The sequence below is a fragment of the Antechinus flavipes genome, chromosome 1 (assembly GCF_016432865.1).
Source record: "Antechinus flavipes isolate AdamAnt ecotype Samford, QLD, Australia chromosome 1, AdamAnt_v2, whole genome shotgun sequence".
In the NCBI taxonomy this organism is placed as follows: domain Eukaryota; kingdom Metazoa; phylum Chordata; class Mammalia; order Dasyuromorphia; family Dasyuridae; genus Antechinus; species Antechinus flavipes.
Genome location: NC_067398.1, coordinates 486,447,234 through 486,463,318, shown reverse-complemented (window position 1 = coordinate 486,463,318; position 16,085 = coordinate 486,447,234).

The window sequence follows — 16,085 nt, the reverse complement described above, 5'->3', positions numbered from 1 at the left end:
CAGGTAGAATGGAGGGAAATATTAATACAATTAAAATCATGGAATAATATAAATCTGGATAGAAAGGTTGGATTCAGTTCTTAGAGGTCATTTTGTCAAGCATTTATGTTCACCTTTGTAGATGATGGTTAAGTTGAGAAGAAATATGAAGAGAGAAATGCATGGAAAATTGGAAACAAAATGAAGAGTTAAGAGATTTTCTAAAAATTCTATGGGAACAAGGCCTAAACTACAAAGGTTCTTGGGAATATACAATTTGCATATAAGGTTTATTATGAAAATAGAAATACCTGTTTTTTTTTTTAAACTGATTAAACTGATTGAAGTTGCAGAGTGAGGAAAGAAGGAAGTGACAAAGATGATTCTAAGATTTTATAGATTTAAAACTAGTAGATTTCTGATGCCTTAAAGGACATAGAAATATTGCACAAGGGAAGGTTTTAGAGGTAAAATGAGTCAAGCTCTAAATATGTTATGTTTTCTGTACTGACATAATTTATGTGTAAAGATATGTAGCTTAGGTACATGGAAAGAGACTGGTGATGACATGGGAATTATGCATGTAGAGATAACTAAGAATATGGGAATAGGTGAAATCACCAAAGGGAAATTATTGGGAGAAAAGAAAATCTGACACAGTACCTTAAAATATAGTCATTTTGAAGAGCTGGAGTATGACAATCAGATAAACAAGGAAAGTTTTTCTTGAATACCTTCTCAATGGAATTAAGCAGATGTTACTGAGGTGGGGGGGGGGGGGGGGGGGGGGGAGAATGTGTTCTATAATTCCAAATGCCATGAGAATTTCAGCAAAGTGAAAATCAGTAGTCGAAGAATATGATTCATTAGAATGACAGGAATGAAAGTAAGAAGGAAAGGAATTAAATTGGAGTAGCTAATGTAGATGTCCCTTTCTAGAGGAATTATAGAGATGTATCTGGAATCAGTCGAGAAAGTGCTGGGCCTGCAAATCTGGATTCAGATACTTATAAGCTACATGATTGTTAGAATCTTTACAAAGTGATAAGTCAATTGCCTAATTTAGCATGGTACTTAGCAAATCCTCTAGCTCACTAATGTATTTAAGTACTCATTGGAGTTGACACTTTTGGGAGATTCACAAGTTAGTATTTAGTATGAGATTCACAAGTCAGAAACCCACAATCCCACTCTCTCAGAGGAGGAGTCAACCTTTGGGGGATCATATATAAGAAGCTGACAGAGACTCAGTCAGAAGTTCAGTTGAAAAGATTTAGAGTGGAGGAGTGTCAGTTCAGAAGAAGCCAGGAGTTGGAGTTAACCTAGAGGCAAAAGACTAGCAACGAGAGCTCTTGGAACCAAGGAAAGCTGAGGCCTCTAAGAAAGCTACCTGGGCCCAAGAAAGGAGAAAATAAATGTTTGGATTTTATCAGCTGGCTGCATTTGAAGTGATTATTACTCTGAACTGAAACTAACGCTGCCTCCAGAAAACCTTCTTGAGAAACTTGTTTACAGAGAACCATCATATATTATTTAAAAGAAGAGAACACCACACATGACCCTGGGTGGGTAACTCAAACTCTGAGTGCCTCATTTTCCTCAACTATAAAATGGTGATAATAATAGCACCTAGCTTACAGGGCTACTGTGAGGAGCAAATAAGGTAAGATTTGTAAAGAGCTTAAGATAGTGCCTGTCCCAAAATAAACACTATTTAAGTGTTTATTCTTCTCTCTGTAGAGAAAGGAAAGGCAGAATATGCTGCCTAAAAGAACCACAAAGTTAAATGAAGAGACTTCACTTGAATAAGAGAGAATTGACTGTGTTTTTAAATTCAGGAGAAGGGACTGGTAGCAGGGCGAAGATTAAATATGAATGAGATATAAGGAATCATTGATGTGATAAGGTAACAGAGAACCTAAGGGATAGTGGGAACAGGTTTAAAAAAAAGGTTAGGGCTTGTTCAAGAGATCAGAGGGCCAGCACTCTTCCTTTGAGATTGCTGGTAACAAGTAATCAATAAAGTAATCAATAAAGGCATTCAAAATTTTAGGAGGACTGGAGGTTAGGGATTTCATTTATAACGATCTTAATCTTTTAGTAAAAAACAAAGAGCTTGTCTTACTGAGACTTACTAAAATATTGATATATATATATTTTGACACATATATGTATACATATATAAGTATGTAATATATATGTATATGTATATGTATGTGTGTGTATATATATATATATATACATAAACACACACATATAAATTTTGTTATGCATGTTTATATATGTATATATAAATGTTGCATCCCCTAATATTATGTAAGCTTCTTAGGAGTAGTGACGATTTCATTTTTGTCTTTGTATCTCCATTACCTAGCACACCACCTAGCATCTGGAAGGTGCTTAATAAATCCTGATTAATGACTGACTTTATGATCTCTTGAGATGAAGAGAAAATGAAGGTATTCAATACTTGTATAAAGAAAAACATTTTAGAAATGTCATAGTTTTCTATGGTATAAAATGTCAATTAAAGTGATCATTTACAAATCTCTGTTATCAGGCTACAGCATATCTCTCCAGACTCATTTCATATTATTCCCCTTCAAGAACTCTGCTTTTCAAATAAACTGACTTACTTGTACTTTTCCCAAATTCTGTATTCCAGCTTCTGCTACTAGTGCTTTTGAACAAGTTCTCTGACACCCCTATGTCTGGAATATTTTTCTCTCTAACTCTCAAATCCCTTGCTTTTCTTCAAGGCTCAAATCGTGTCATATTCTAAATGCGGGAATGCTTTCCGTATCTCTGACAAATCTGTGATTCTTTATATGATATTTTATTTACTTATTACTTTATTTATATTTCCCCAAGAGAATGTAAGTTCTTTGATGCCAGAAAGAAATTTTCATGTCTATTTTTATTCATCTGGTGTCTTGCGCTTTGTAAATGTTTAATACATTCTTTGTTGACTATAATTACCATCTGCTTCATATTGTAAACATTTGGTTCCTATAGCCCTGGAAAATTCTAACACATAGCTAGACTCATAGGTACATAGATAGATACATACACGCATGCGTGTGTGTGTGTGTGTGTGTGTGTATACACACACACACACATACATGTATATGTCTGTATAAGTTAAATATATATATGTGTGTGTGTGTGTATATATATATATATATTATATATATATATATATATATACACACACACACATGCATACAAAAGCATATGTGTGTGCAGGCAAATGACAGGCATCACTGTAAGGAAACACATGGAAAATTTAATAAGTGTAATCAGTTAGTAGGTGATATGTATGCTAACCGAATTATGGCCTATGGAATTTTATATGACCTACCACACATTCTCTAAAATAAACCTCTTGAACTCTGTTCTGTAGTACAGCCTGCATACTCAGCAACCTGGTTTGGAAGAGAGTAAGTAGACATGAACAGGTAGGGGTGCAATTAGTAGAACCAGTTTATTGTTAGGTCATACAGACTTTTATAGCCCCAAACCTATGATTAGTATATGATAAATATATATATTTGATCAATGTTGTCACATCCTTGTGCTTGTGGCAAGTTTCGTGTATTGGATTCCTGCCTTGATTCCATCACTTCTTTGCTTGTTCCTTAATCTTCCTTTCCTTGAAACCCATTAGGTTTCCTTGAACAATTTATGACATAGCTGGAAGACAATGGATTTCCCTTTACACTAAGAAGGAAATATGGTTGAAATGCCAAATGTTGAAAGTACAGAAGTTGAAGAAGATACTTCTGAGACTCAGGTCCCATTCATATAGAAGTTTACTAACAAGGAAGTCTACAAAGAAGGGCTCTTTGTTTCAGTGTTTCAATGGTGGTTATTGTGGATTGATGTTTGATGAATAAGTCCTTCATTTACAAATTGGTAAGCAGAAACAAATTGCCCCCAACAGTAAGCACTGGGAAGCACCAAGAGGATAAGTGCTTTATCCACAAAGGAAATAGCCATAAGAATTATGGATTATTCATGGGAAAATGACAATGCAATAATGTTGGAATCCTTACTAACTGCTAAGTAATTAGAGTTGATCTAATCTTTCAAGAAGATGTTTTGGGCAGAACCTGAAACAAGGTACTAAGTAGAACTACCCATAATCCCTCTCTCTGGAAGGAGCATAAATAGGCCAATGGGCCAGTCGGAGAGTTCTTCAGAGGAAGACGCTACAAGTCGAGATTTCACCGGAATGACATGAAGACTGGAGCTGGCTGGAGGCTGAAGAAAGCAGAGGCAGAGGCTGAAGGACCAGACCTTTGGATTTAAAGACATTTGGAGAGAGCTCTTGGAACAAAGCAGAGAGATAGGCCTCTAAGCTAACCGGGCTATATTGGAGATAATAAAAGATCTGAACTTTTATCACCTGGCTGCTTTTTTGAGAAGAAAAAGCTCACAACATTTTGGTGCCCTGAACGTGGGGCAAACAGACCCCCTCAGTGGATTTCAGTGGAAAAGCTCCGATCCTGATTCAAGTGGAAAAGCCTCTGATCCTGATCCAGTGGAAAAGACTCTTCAACCCAGAAATTAGAGTGAGTACAACAAAGAAATTTTGTTAGAAGAGTTAAAGTATAATTTCAGCTAAGATGGGACAGATATTTAGAAAACAACCTGTTTCTGTTCAAGGAAAATGTTTAGAGAGCATTGTCAAAGTTATGGAAAGCCAAGGTTTAATTATAAGTTTACAGCAAATCACTGAACTTTTACAAACTGTAAAGGACATATGTCCTTGTTTCTCTCTTGATAAGGAATTAGATCTAAATGAATGGAAATTGGTTGGAGAGGATCTTTGTCAATTCTATGATAAAAATGGGCCTAACTCAATAATTAATACATATAATGTAATACAATTGGCTATAAGAAGTTATTTAAGTGATAGAATGATGAAAAGGAAAGTACAGGAGGAAGAAGTACCAACTTTACTGGGTGAAAAGGAGGACGAATCAGATGAGAATGGAGTTAATTACAATTCTGAGTGTGATACTTCACAGCAGGAGGAATTAGATGATTCCACATCTCATGACCCTCCCCCTGCAATTAACCCTTCATGTGTGGAACAAGGGGGAGGGAGAGAGACAGAAACACAGTTAGCTTCTCCTGTAAAGCAGAATTTGACAAGATTAGAAAAAGCATTAATTAAAGCAAAAAATGAAGGAGAAGGTATATCTGATTTTATAAATGCATATCCTGTGATTGAAGAGCTCAACTCCTCAGGTCAAAAAGAGAGAAAATACACTCCTTTTAATTTGGGAAAAATTAAAGATTTGAAAAAGGGTTGCACTCTTTATGGGGCTACATCATCTTATGTGAAGATGTTACTGGATAATTTGTCTTATGAAATCCTAACCCCGAATGACTGGAAATCCATAGCGAAAACTTGTCTAGAACCGGGACAAAATTTATTGTGGCTTTCGGAGTTTCGTGAATTATGTAGGATTCAAGCCCAACGCAATAGGCAAACAGGAGCTATTGTACAAGTTGCTTTTGACCAACTAACTGGAGAAGGTCAGTATGCAGAGAGTTCAGAACAGATTTATTATCCCATAACAGTGTATGAGCAAATTTCTAAGGCTGCAATAAAAGCTTGGAATTCTCTCCCTGGACAGAAAGATGGAAATAATGCTTTCACAAAAATAGAGCAAGGTCCCAATGAGCCTTTTGCAGATTTTGTGGGATGTTTACAAACAGCTGTAATAAGAACCATTGGAGACAATGCAGCAACAGAAATAATGACTAAACATTTGGCTAAGGAAAATGCCAATGAGGTTTGCAAAAGAATTATATGGGGGCTAGACAAAGATGCTCCTTTAGAGGAAATCATAAGACGCTGTGCCACAGTGGGCACAAATGCTTATTATGCCCAGACTATGATGAACATGGAAAGACAAGGTCCTTCTTGGCAAAGGAATTCTGGAGAAACTCGTCGATGTTTTCATTGTGGAAAGGTTGGACATTTGAGAGCTCATTGTAGATATGGAGATAGAGTGAGAAGACAGGGTGAGAGAAAACCCAAAACCCCATGTCCAAAATGTAACCGAGGCTTTCATTGGGCCTCTAAATGTATATTGACCCAGAGGAATGAGAGGCAGGGCCCAGCTTCAAAGTATCAATCAAAGGACAGGTGGGGCATGATAGCAGCTGAGGTTAAACCCAGAGAGCCTTTAGAAATTCAGGACTCTGATGTCATCAACCAACACAAAAGCAATCAGGATTACAGTTGGGAAGAATACAGGCCTTTTAAGACAACAAGGCAATATCCAGTGCAAGCAGCTCCAATGTAATTACCAGATGATGAGGAGAAATCCCAAATTTGGTAAATAGAAGAGATAGGTTAACTGCTTGGGGAAGAGGATCTGCTTATATTTCCACAGATGAAGAAAGAATCAGATGGCTGACAATGAGACTGTCAAAAGGACTCTTAAAATCTTCAGAAATCATTGGGTTCCCTGAGATGAAAAATTGTTGATGAGACCTTTTGCAGTACTTCAGGGCTTACAAGAATTATTAGATTCCTGGCACATGAACTAATGGACAATGGATTGCTTATGGACTGTTTCTAGGACTTTTGGACATGTGTAAATTTTTAGGTTGATTCATGTTGTTACATTACTACTAGCCTGTATTATATTGCTATGTACTTATGTAAATTATGTATAATGCCTCCCATATTGATGGATTTATGTATACCATGTATATCTGTTACAAAGTTCTGGCCCATATTGATGGATTTATGTGTACCCCCTCAGAAACCCCCTATGTTTTAAAACAAAAGAAAGGGGGAGATGTTAGAATCCTTACTAACTGCTAAGTAATTAGAGTTGATCTAATCTTACAAGAAGATGTTTTGGGCAGAACCTGAAACAAGGTACTAAGTAGAACTACCCATAATCCCTCTCTCTGGAAGGAGCATAAATAGGCCAATGGGCCAGTCGGAGAGTTCTTCAGAGGAAGACGCTACAAGTCGAGATTTCACCGGAATGACATGAAGACTGGAGCTGGCTGGAGGCTGAAGAAAGCAGAGGCAGAGGCTGAAGGACCAGACCTTTGGATTTAAAGACATTTGGAGAGAGCTCTTGGAACAAAGCAGAGAGATAGGCCTCTAAGCTAACCGGGCTATATTGGAGATAAGAAAAGATCTGAACTTTTATCACCTGGCTGTATTTTGAGAAGAAAAAGATCACAACACAATAATCCACAATAGTTACAAGATGGTCAAAGATATAACCTATGGGAAGCATCATGAAGTTATCTGAAAGTTAATCAGGGTAAGATAAGGGAAAACTATAAATCCTGAATATTTTATCCTGCCTTCTTTGTAGTATTGCTTGTCTGGTTGACCTGCTCCTCACACAGATCCTTAAAATAGTGTCACTTTTTTTGGGAAAGAAATGATGATAAAAATCAGTCTAAAGCAGGCAATATATTTCAGTGGCTCCAGTAGGAGCTGAGCAGCAGCTGAGAAGTCCCCATGAAGCTAGAACCATATCATAGATCAACTGACATAGTCAAAGTTCAAGATCCAATGGTTTTCCTTGATGAGTGGCTCCTCTTCATGTAGTTATTTTTTATTGTTGTTGTTGGTCTCAAATTCTCAAAAGAGATGTCTCAGCTTCTGCTTCCTCATTAAGGTAGAAATCCCTTATTACTTGGCATCTCTTATATCTAAGCACCAACCTGCCAAGTGAATAGAATCTTTAGATTCTGATTTATACTAAAGACTCTTATGTGGGAAAGAATGCATTTAAACTTTGGCATGCTTCACCAGAAAGCACAACACAATGAATAAAGCAATGGACCATCATTTAGAAATCATTCTACCTAAAGCCTTTTGACTAACCTCACCTATCCTTTCCACTCACCATCCCAATAAACTCTTAAAATATTCTCCTGTATTCTAATAGAAGAGATTTTCTTTTATATTGCCTAGAACAAATAGTACATATAACTTTTCAACCATAATTTCCAAACTATGTTTCTTCATAGGTATCAATCCTCATAATGCCCTTTCCACTTTCCTTTGTGTACTGTCTTCTTTCATTAAATGCAAATTCTTTTAAGGCAGGGAAAGTCTTTCTTACTGGTATTTGTATTCTCAGTGCTTAGCATTGTATCTGGTTAAATCCTGAATTATTATTGATTTTCCCATCACTAATCATATTTGCTTATCTATATAGATTATTTATTCCCCAATACAGTATAATGAGTGCTTCTAGAAAGTATCATCTTTTTGTTGTTTGTTTGTTGCAGTATCCCTGGACCAGCTCAGTTCCTTTCACAAAGTAGAAATCCATGAATATTAAATATTTCAATGAAATAATTCATTATTTTGTTTGCAACAAAATATGAATTAATGAAGTGATAAAATGTCCTCCAAATGATTCAACATTATCTTAGTTGAAGTGTCTGGAAGAAAAGATGCCCATGTTAAAAAGAGAGAAACAAATTCTAAAATCATTTTCAATGAAATCATTATAAGATATGATATTAATCTCTAGTATCATATTTTCATCTTATTTTAATAGGAGAAAAATTGAAAAAAGGAGGAATTCTGAAAAGAGAAAAGTCAATGAAAATTGATGTTTTATGGTTTACAGGTGATTTGGGGTGGGAGAGGAAAGGAAACTTTGCTGAAGAGTTACATGAATCTTTTGAATCTTAACTTGTTTGATCTGCATTGAGTTCCAATTGTTAATGATGTCTTGTCATTGTCATTTTCTAGAGAAATGAAAAGAGAAACATATACACATCTCTGTAGAATTCATTTTTTACAAAAGATGTGAGTGGTCTCTTGGATCAAATACATTTTACACATAAGGAAGTTAGAGTTTGAATATACTGAAGTTATTCTTAGAGCCCACTTAGTTAATAGAAAAGTCAAAATTAGAATCCATGTCTCCTGCTTCCTGAGTCAATGATTTTTTTTTCTGTCATTCTATCACCATTGTTATCTTCTTGTAGGAAATTATTTGAAGATGTTTCCATACTTTTAAAAATGATTTTTCATTTTCATTTATCTTGATTATACTTTTCCTTTTCTAGATCAAAATAGAAATAGCATTCCCCCCCCAAGAAATACAGTGCTTATAGCACTTTTTGGCTGAAATGTAGAGTATAATAATATTATTTCATTATGAATTATTTTCTTTATTTAGCCTATTACATATTTTTTCTGAGGCAATTGGGATTAAGTGACTTGCTAAGGGTCACACAGTTAGGAAGTGTTAAGTGTCTGAGGTCAGATTTGAACTCAGGTCCTCCTGATTTCAAGGCAGTTGCTTTATGCACTGCACCATCCATCTCCTCCTAAAATATTTTTAATTATACTTTTAAAACTAAATACAAAATTATGCTATAGTAAAGGGAGATAAATTTTATTCCTAATCAATCATTCAATAAATAATTTTTTGTGAATATGAAGTTTTACATGAGCAAATAAGAATAATTAAACTCTCTGACTTCTTTACAAAAAGGGCTTTTCTTTGAATAGGTTGAGAAAGAATGGAATAGGGATGGATTGAAATATCTGTTATGATTATTGTATAAAATAGCATTAATAAATTAGTAAGCCCAGCAGCTGAATATTCTAGAATGAAGTATTGCAGTTACAGCCAACACTCTAAGATGCAAATGTCCTTAGATGGACAAGAGTTTCTCACTTCTTATTTCATATCTCACTCTTCTTCAATTATTTTTTCTGTTATTATAAAGTTAATGTTAATTAACTTTAAATTATTTTAAGTTATAATATAACTTAAATAAAATAAAGTTAAATAGGGGATGCTGCATCCAACATGGAACAGAAAGCAATACACTAAATCCAGATTCAGATATTGACAAATACAGAATACAAGGACATTCTTATATTGCCTACTATTAACAGACACTGTGTCAGTTTTGTTTTTGTTTTTTGCTTTTTGTTTTTGTTTTTTTTTTTTTTTTTTTTTTTTTTTTTTTACAAATATTATATCATTTTATCCTTATACAAACCCTGCAAAGTGGATGTATTATCATTCCATTTCAAAATTGGGGAAACTGAGTCAAAAAAAGCTTAAGTAACTTGTGCAGACCCACACAGATGACAGGTATCTAAGTTCATTTTCAAATTCAGATTATTCTGAATCCAGGTCCAGGACTCTTCATGATGACAGCAGATGCCTGGAATGGCAGTATAACCCACCCTTCAATGCTGAAGAGAATGCTGACTATGAATTTCAGAAAAGGACTGATTCTCAGAATCTAGCAGGGAGTTACTACACTTGAATAAAATTTTATTAGCATATCTCAAAGAGTGCAAAAAAAGATTCTCTTTGTCAGAATTTGATACTGCTTTGCCTCACAAGTTCCCCACACACATATTTCAGAACCATTATAGATATCAAAAAATTCTTCCCAAGTCACTTGTGTGCACAGATTTTTCCAATTGGATGGTGGAGGAATCTTTAGTATCAATTGTTCTTAGCATACAACCTTAGTAAATATCCTTGCCTTAAAGTTAAATGAAGCTCCTAATTCACAATTAATATAAAACATAGCACTAGCGACTCATTGGTAATAACCCTAAAAACTCTAGCATCTTAGAGTTATCTCTACATCCCCAAAGAAAGAATAGTCAGCTACCTTCTGATGATTTAGCTCACCAGTAGCCCTGGGAGTTAGGGAAGTAAACCAGTAGGGAATACTCCATGTATAATGACCAGATCATAAACGCTTTACATTGAATGATGTAGTTGAAAGAACATTACATATGGCCTTAAGAAATGCAGATTTATACCCATCTGTATCTCTTCTCTTTCACTGGACAGTCCTGAGCCTCTGGTTGCTCATATCTAAAATAAAGGTATTGATCTAGAGGAATCCTTCGGATCATCTGAAATATCGGCCATGTTAATGAAATGTGAAGATTTTTTTCTCAGCATTCAGTTAGACACTGCTTATCTGATTAATTACTTCAGAATCAGGATGCCTTTTGGAACGCAAGGCAAATTAATGACACTTAAAAAAAAAAAAAACTCAGACAACTTATCAAACTAAGATTGCTAATGTTCAGTCACTTACTTTATATCAAAAAACCACATTTAAAAGAAGTTTTTTTGTATATAGATAATGTTTTCAGAAAAAAATAAGAAAAAAATTCAAAGTATAATGAAACTTTACAAACAAGAATGTTGGTCAGGGCCAATACTTTTTTTTTTTTTTTCTAAAAACAGAAAAGTGTTCCAAAGGTTAAATGTAAGATACTGTACACAATAGAATTTTGTAAGCTGACATTTTCCCTCAGAAGTTCAAAAATGTGGAAAACAAAGCAGAAGAAAATGCCTCTTTCCAGGCAATTTCTGGGATATATCCAAAGAAGATTTCAGCATGATTAAAATTTGGTTCTCCTATACTACTGTATTCACTTCATTCTGTCTTTCCACCTAGATTGGAATGATGAAGCTCCCAGGTGGGTTTTAATTGAACAAGAGAAAGCCAAATCATATCCCATTCCACAGCTAGTATACTCTGCCCCATTATGAGCTATGGATCATTGCCCCACTCTTTCTAATCATTTCACTGATGGTGGTATTTCCTTACATAGACTTCTAACCTCCACCACCTCCTGTGGGTTATTTGATTAAAGAAATGAATGCATTTACAATTGCACAAAAGACTTTGAAGTTGGAGTGAATTGCTTTCTTATCCTAGAATTTTTCAGTGACTTAACAAAGAAGAAAATAGTAACTTTCCAAAAGCATAAAGATAATTGAAGAAAGAATTACTGTATTTCCTCCCTCTAACAGTATTCATTTTGGTCTTTAGCAAATAGCATCTAAGAAAGTCATTTTAGAAAATTTTAGTTATTAATTTGGAGAATTCTCTACTTTCTCAATAAATGTGATTTGTCTGTGACTTTGGCAAGAATTGGTTAGTTGTTTATCAAAGGCATCATAATGAGCAAGAAAATAGTATCATATTCAAAAGGTAGGGAATTAAAAATAATTTACACAATAGTGGGTAAATTCAGAACTAAATAAAGCCTCATTCAGGAAATACTTTTGTATAGAATCTTATTTCCCCAAGCCCCAATAAGTAAAGTTGACTAAGGTTGGCAAACAGAAAGATTGCCATGGCAAGTAGACCCAAGAACAAGTGATATGAATGACAGATAATTTAAAATAACAGTTCTAGTAATTATGGAGAACAAGAAGAAAATACCATGGAATTGTAGAATTCAAGAGATAATTATGTATCAGCCACTATCAAATAACAGCTGCAAAAGCACACAATACTGGCTAGTATTAACACAAGAGGATATATCATTGGAGATAAACCATTTTAGAAATTATCAGGCAGAATAAAGAATTTATTGAAAAATAGAAAAACATTTTTCCAAAAGGAAAATAAATTTAAAAAAATCCTGAGGATGTAGAAGGGAATCCTAATCTATGTGTGAGGATAAAGAATAGAATGGAGAATAGAAGAATGCAATAGAGAAAAGGAAGTGAAGAATTAATGATTCTTCCCTGTTATATATTAAATTTGAAGCAGTTATCATTGAGGATGGAGTTGTATCCTTTGAGGAAAATGAGCAAGTGCTGGTGCCTTAACAAATTATTGTGAAATATACAATTCTCTCCTAGACAATTATCTAATACTTTCAGAGGAAAAAAGAAATGAGTCATGGTAGGGATTTTTGCTGAAGGGTCACTGAGATTACCATGTATTCTTACAAGAACATTAGTATCTCCTCCAAAAGAAGATCAAAAAGATAGGTAGAGTTACAGAAATATTTAGGTTAGAATGCAGAAAAAAATCTTATATATTACTGCTATTCAAAATGGTATAGAATAGGGGCTTCCCTCTCCCTGAAGGTCTTTGAGCAGAAGATAGATGATCTTTTTTTTTTCTAATATGCTCCAAAGTTACAAATGAAATGTTGTTTGCCTAATGGAATTATCTTTTCTTTTTCTTTCTTTCTTTCTTTTTTTTTTTTTTTTTTTGCTGAGGCAATTGGGTTTAAATGACTTGCTCAGGGTCACACAAGAATTGTCTTTTTTCAATTGTCATTGCCCTTTACTTTTCTGCAATCTTTAAAATTGTTGATCACTCTCCAAATTAATAACCTCTTCTGTCAGGGTTTTTAGACACCACTCTCTTCTGGTTTTCTTCCTATCTTTTTTCTCCTACTCTGTCTCCTTTTCTAGATCCTCTCTGAGATCATGTCCTTTATCTATAATTTCCCAGGGTCCTTCCCTGGTTCCTCTTCTCTTTTTTTTTATATACAACTTCACTTGGTGATCTCACCATCTCCCTTAGATTTAATTTTCATGTCTATACTGATGATTCTCAATTTTACTATCCTAACCCAAACACTCTACCAAATCCAACCCTGAATTTGCAACTATATTTCTGAAATCTAAAAGTGAATGTCCAATAGATATCTTAAATCCATTACATCCAAAATAGAAATCATCATTTTTACCCCTAAAACTTATACGCCCCCCTCAGGAATATCTTTTCTGTAGTTGAAAACACGATTTTCCCTGTTCCAAGTTTGCAACTTTGGAGCCATTCTAGATTCTTTACAATGCTTCATCCCCCATATCCAATCTTTTGTCAAGATCTATTGATTTCACTTCCACAAAGCTTCTTATAAATGTCCTCTTTGTTTCCTGTGACATTGCCACCGTTCTAGTGAAAGCCCACATCACATATTTATGGGTTATTGCAATAACCTACTGGTGCATCTGCTTAACTCAAGTCTTCCTCCAGTCCTATCCTAAAATGATTTTCCTAAACTTCAGGCTCAATTATTTCACCCCATTACTCAATGAGCTCCACTGGCTTCCTACTGCCTACAGAAGCAAATTCAAAATTATCTGTTTGGTATTCAAATTTCTCCACAATTTTACCCCCATCCTACCCTTTCAATCTTCTTACACTTTGCTCCTGGCTCTTCCCCCCAGTATCTCCCCACAAATAACATTCCTTCTTGGCTCCAGGAATTTGCTCTCAGGGTCCTCCATATCTAGATTATGCTCTAGCTACAGAAATTCCTCCCTTTTAGAGGAAGCCTTTCTTAGTCCTTCCTAACTCCAGTACTTTCCCTCTTTTAATTATCTCCTACTGATCATATTTTATGTATTTATACAAGCATTTTGTATTATATATTTATGTGTGTATTGCTTTTATATTTTATATATTTCTATGCTGCCTCTCCCCTCCACATTTGATTATATGATCCTTCAAAGCAGGGACTGTCTTTACCTCACTTCTTATGGTCAGTGGTGATCATAGTGTCTAGCACATAAAAAGTGCTTTACAAATGTTACTGACCAATTGATTGGTATATATAAGTAGAATGTGCAGCCTTGGTAGAAGTAAGTACTTTTCCTTTAAAGGGAACCTCCAAACAGAAATTAGATGACAACTATTTACTATTTATGTTACCAAGGTATTTTCTCTTCAGATCCTTATGGTCAAGATGACCTCTGAAGTACCTTTCAACTAACTCAGTTTCAATGAAAAATGCAGCTTGAATTAAGACCTAAAATTGGAAAGGGGAATATGACATGTGTATGCAGAATTCACATCCATAAAGGACTTCAACAAGGGACATAGACTTCCCTCCAAATATGAATGTCTTGCTTGGAGGCATTGTTCTGGTGTTTGACTAGAAAAAAACAAGATGATGATTGATGGCAAACATCTCATCCATTTGCTTTTCACAGATGACTGTGTCTTGTTCTCAAGGGCCTTTCTAAAGCTCTAAGAAAAGCTGTAGCAGCTGCAGAGGATAGATTCACTTAAAACAAACCCTGACTTAAAAAAAAAAAATGGAAAATGATGTCTGATGATTATGTCTTCCAGATATTCTCTACTTAAAATCCTATTGGAAATAGAAGCAGCAATGGAAAATATTTACCTTGATCATTTACTGTGGTAAGATAAGAGTATAGATAGAGAACAAATCAGAACATGGAAAGCTATTTGTTTTAGTTTTGTTAAATCTTAGAAAAAATAATATCGCATTTGTTTTGAGTCTTAAGCTCAGAAAAAGGTCTCCTTTAATCTATTTATTTTGCAGACAAGGAAAACAAAGATCAGAAATGTAAAATGAATCTTGTTTAGGTTCATCACATATATGTCCAAATCTGGAATTTAAACGTAGATCAACTGAAGTAAAGTCCAATGCTGCAAAGATCTAAATCCATCACCCAAAATATAGTCCAAGAGTATACAAATATTCAATGCAAGAATTCACAAAATTAAGAAATGTAGGGTACATTTGAAGCTGTTATATAAAATAGCCATGGAGCATTGACAAATATGAATAGAAATAGATGGATAAAACCAATCAACATACTACATCAGTATTGTCAAACTCAAATAGAAGCAGTGAAGAACATATATTGACTTAAAAATGAATTTACAAAAGTAAGCACAATTGTTTAATTGATGATCTAAGAACATGACAAGAGGTGTTCAAGGGGATACTTCTGCTTATCTATAAACATATATTTTAAATGCTCCAAATCAGCACTATTTAGATGTAAATTAAAGAAGGTATCAGAAGCCACACCACACCCACAAGATTGACAAAGATATCCCCACCTCATCCCCACACAAAAAAAAGCATTAAGAATGTTAAAGAGGCTATGGGATATTATCACTCTGGAAAGCAACCTGTAATTATAAATAAAAAATTGTGTGTATTAATTTAGGTATACTACTACTAGGCCTATACAAAAAAAAAAAAAAGAGGGAAATGTTTTAAATATTTTAAAATTAATGTACATACATAAAAGCCCATATATACAAATATATATCTATAAGTATGTTTATATATGAGTGTGTGTATGATTATATATTATCTTTTATCAGTTTTTTCTTGTAAGACATTTATAAACTAAGAGAGACTCAATAATTGAAGAATAGCTGATAAATAATGGGATAGAAATGTTTTATACTACTATTATATCAGAAGAAATGGGGAAATATATAATCTCAAAAAAGATATGAAAGTATTATATGAATTAAGGATGCACTAGAACTGGAAAAACAATGATAACATCAATATTACA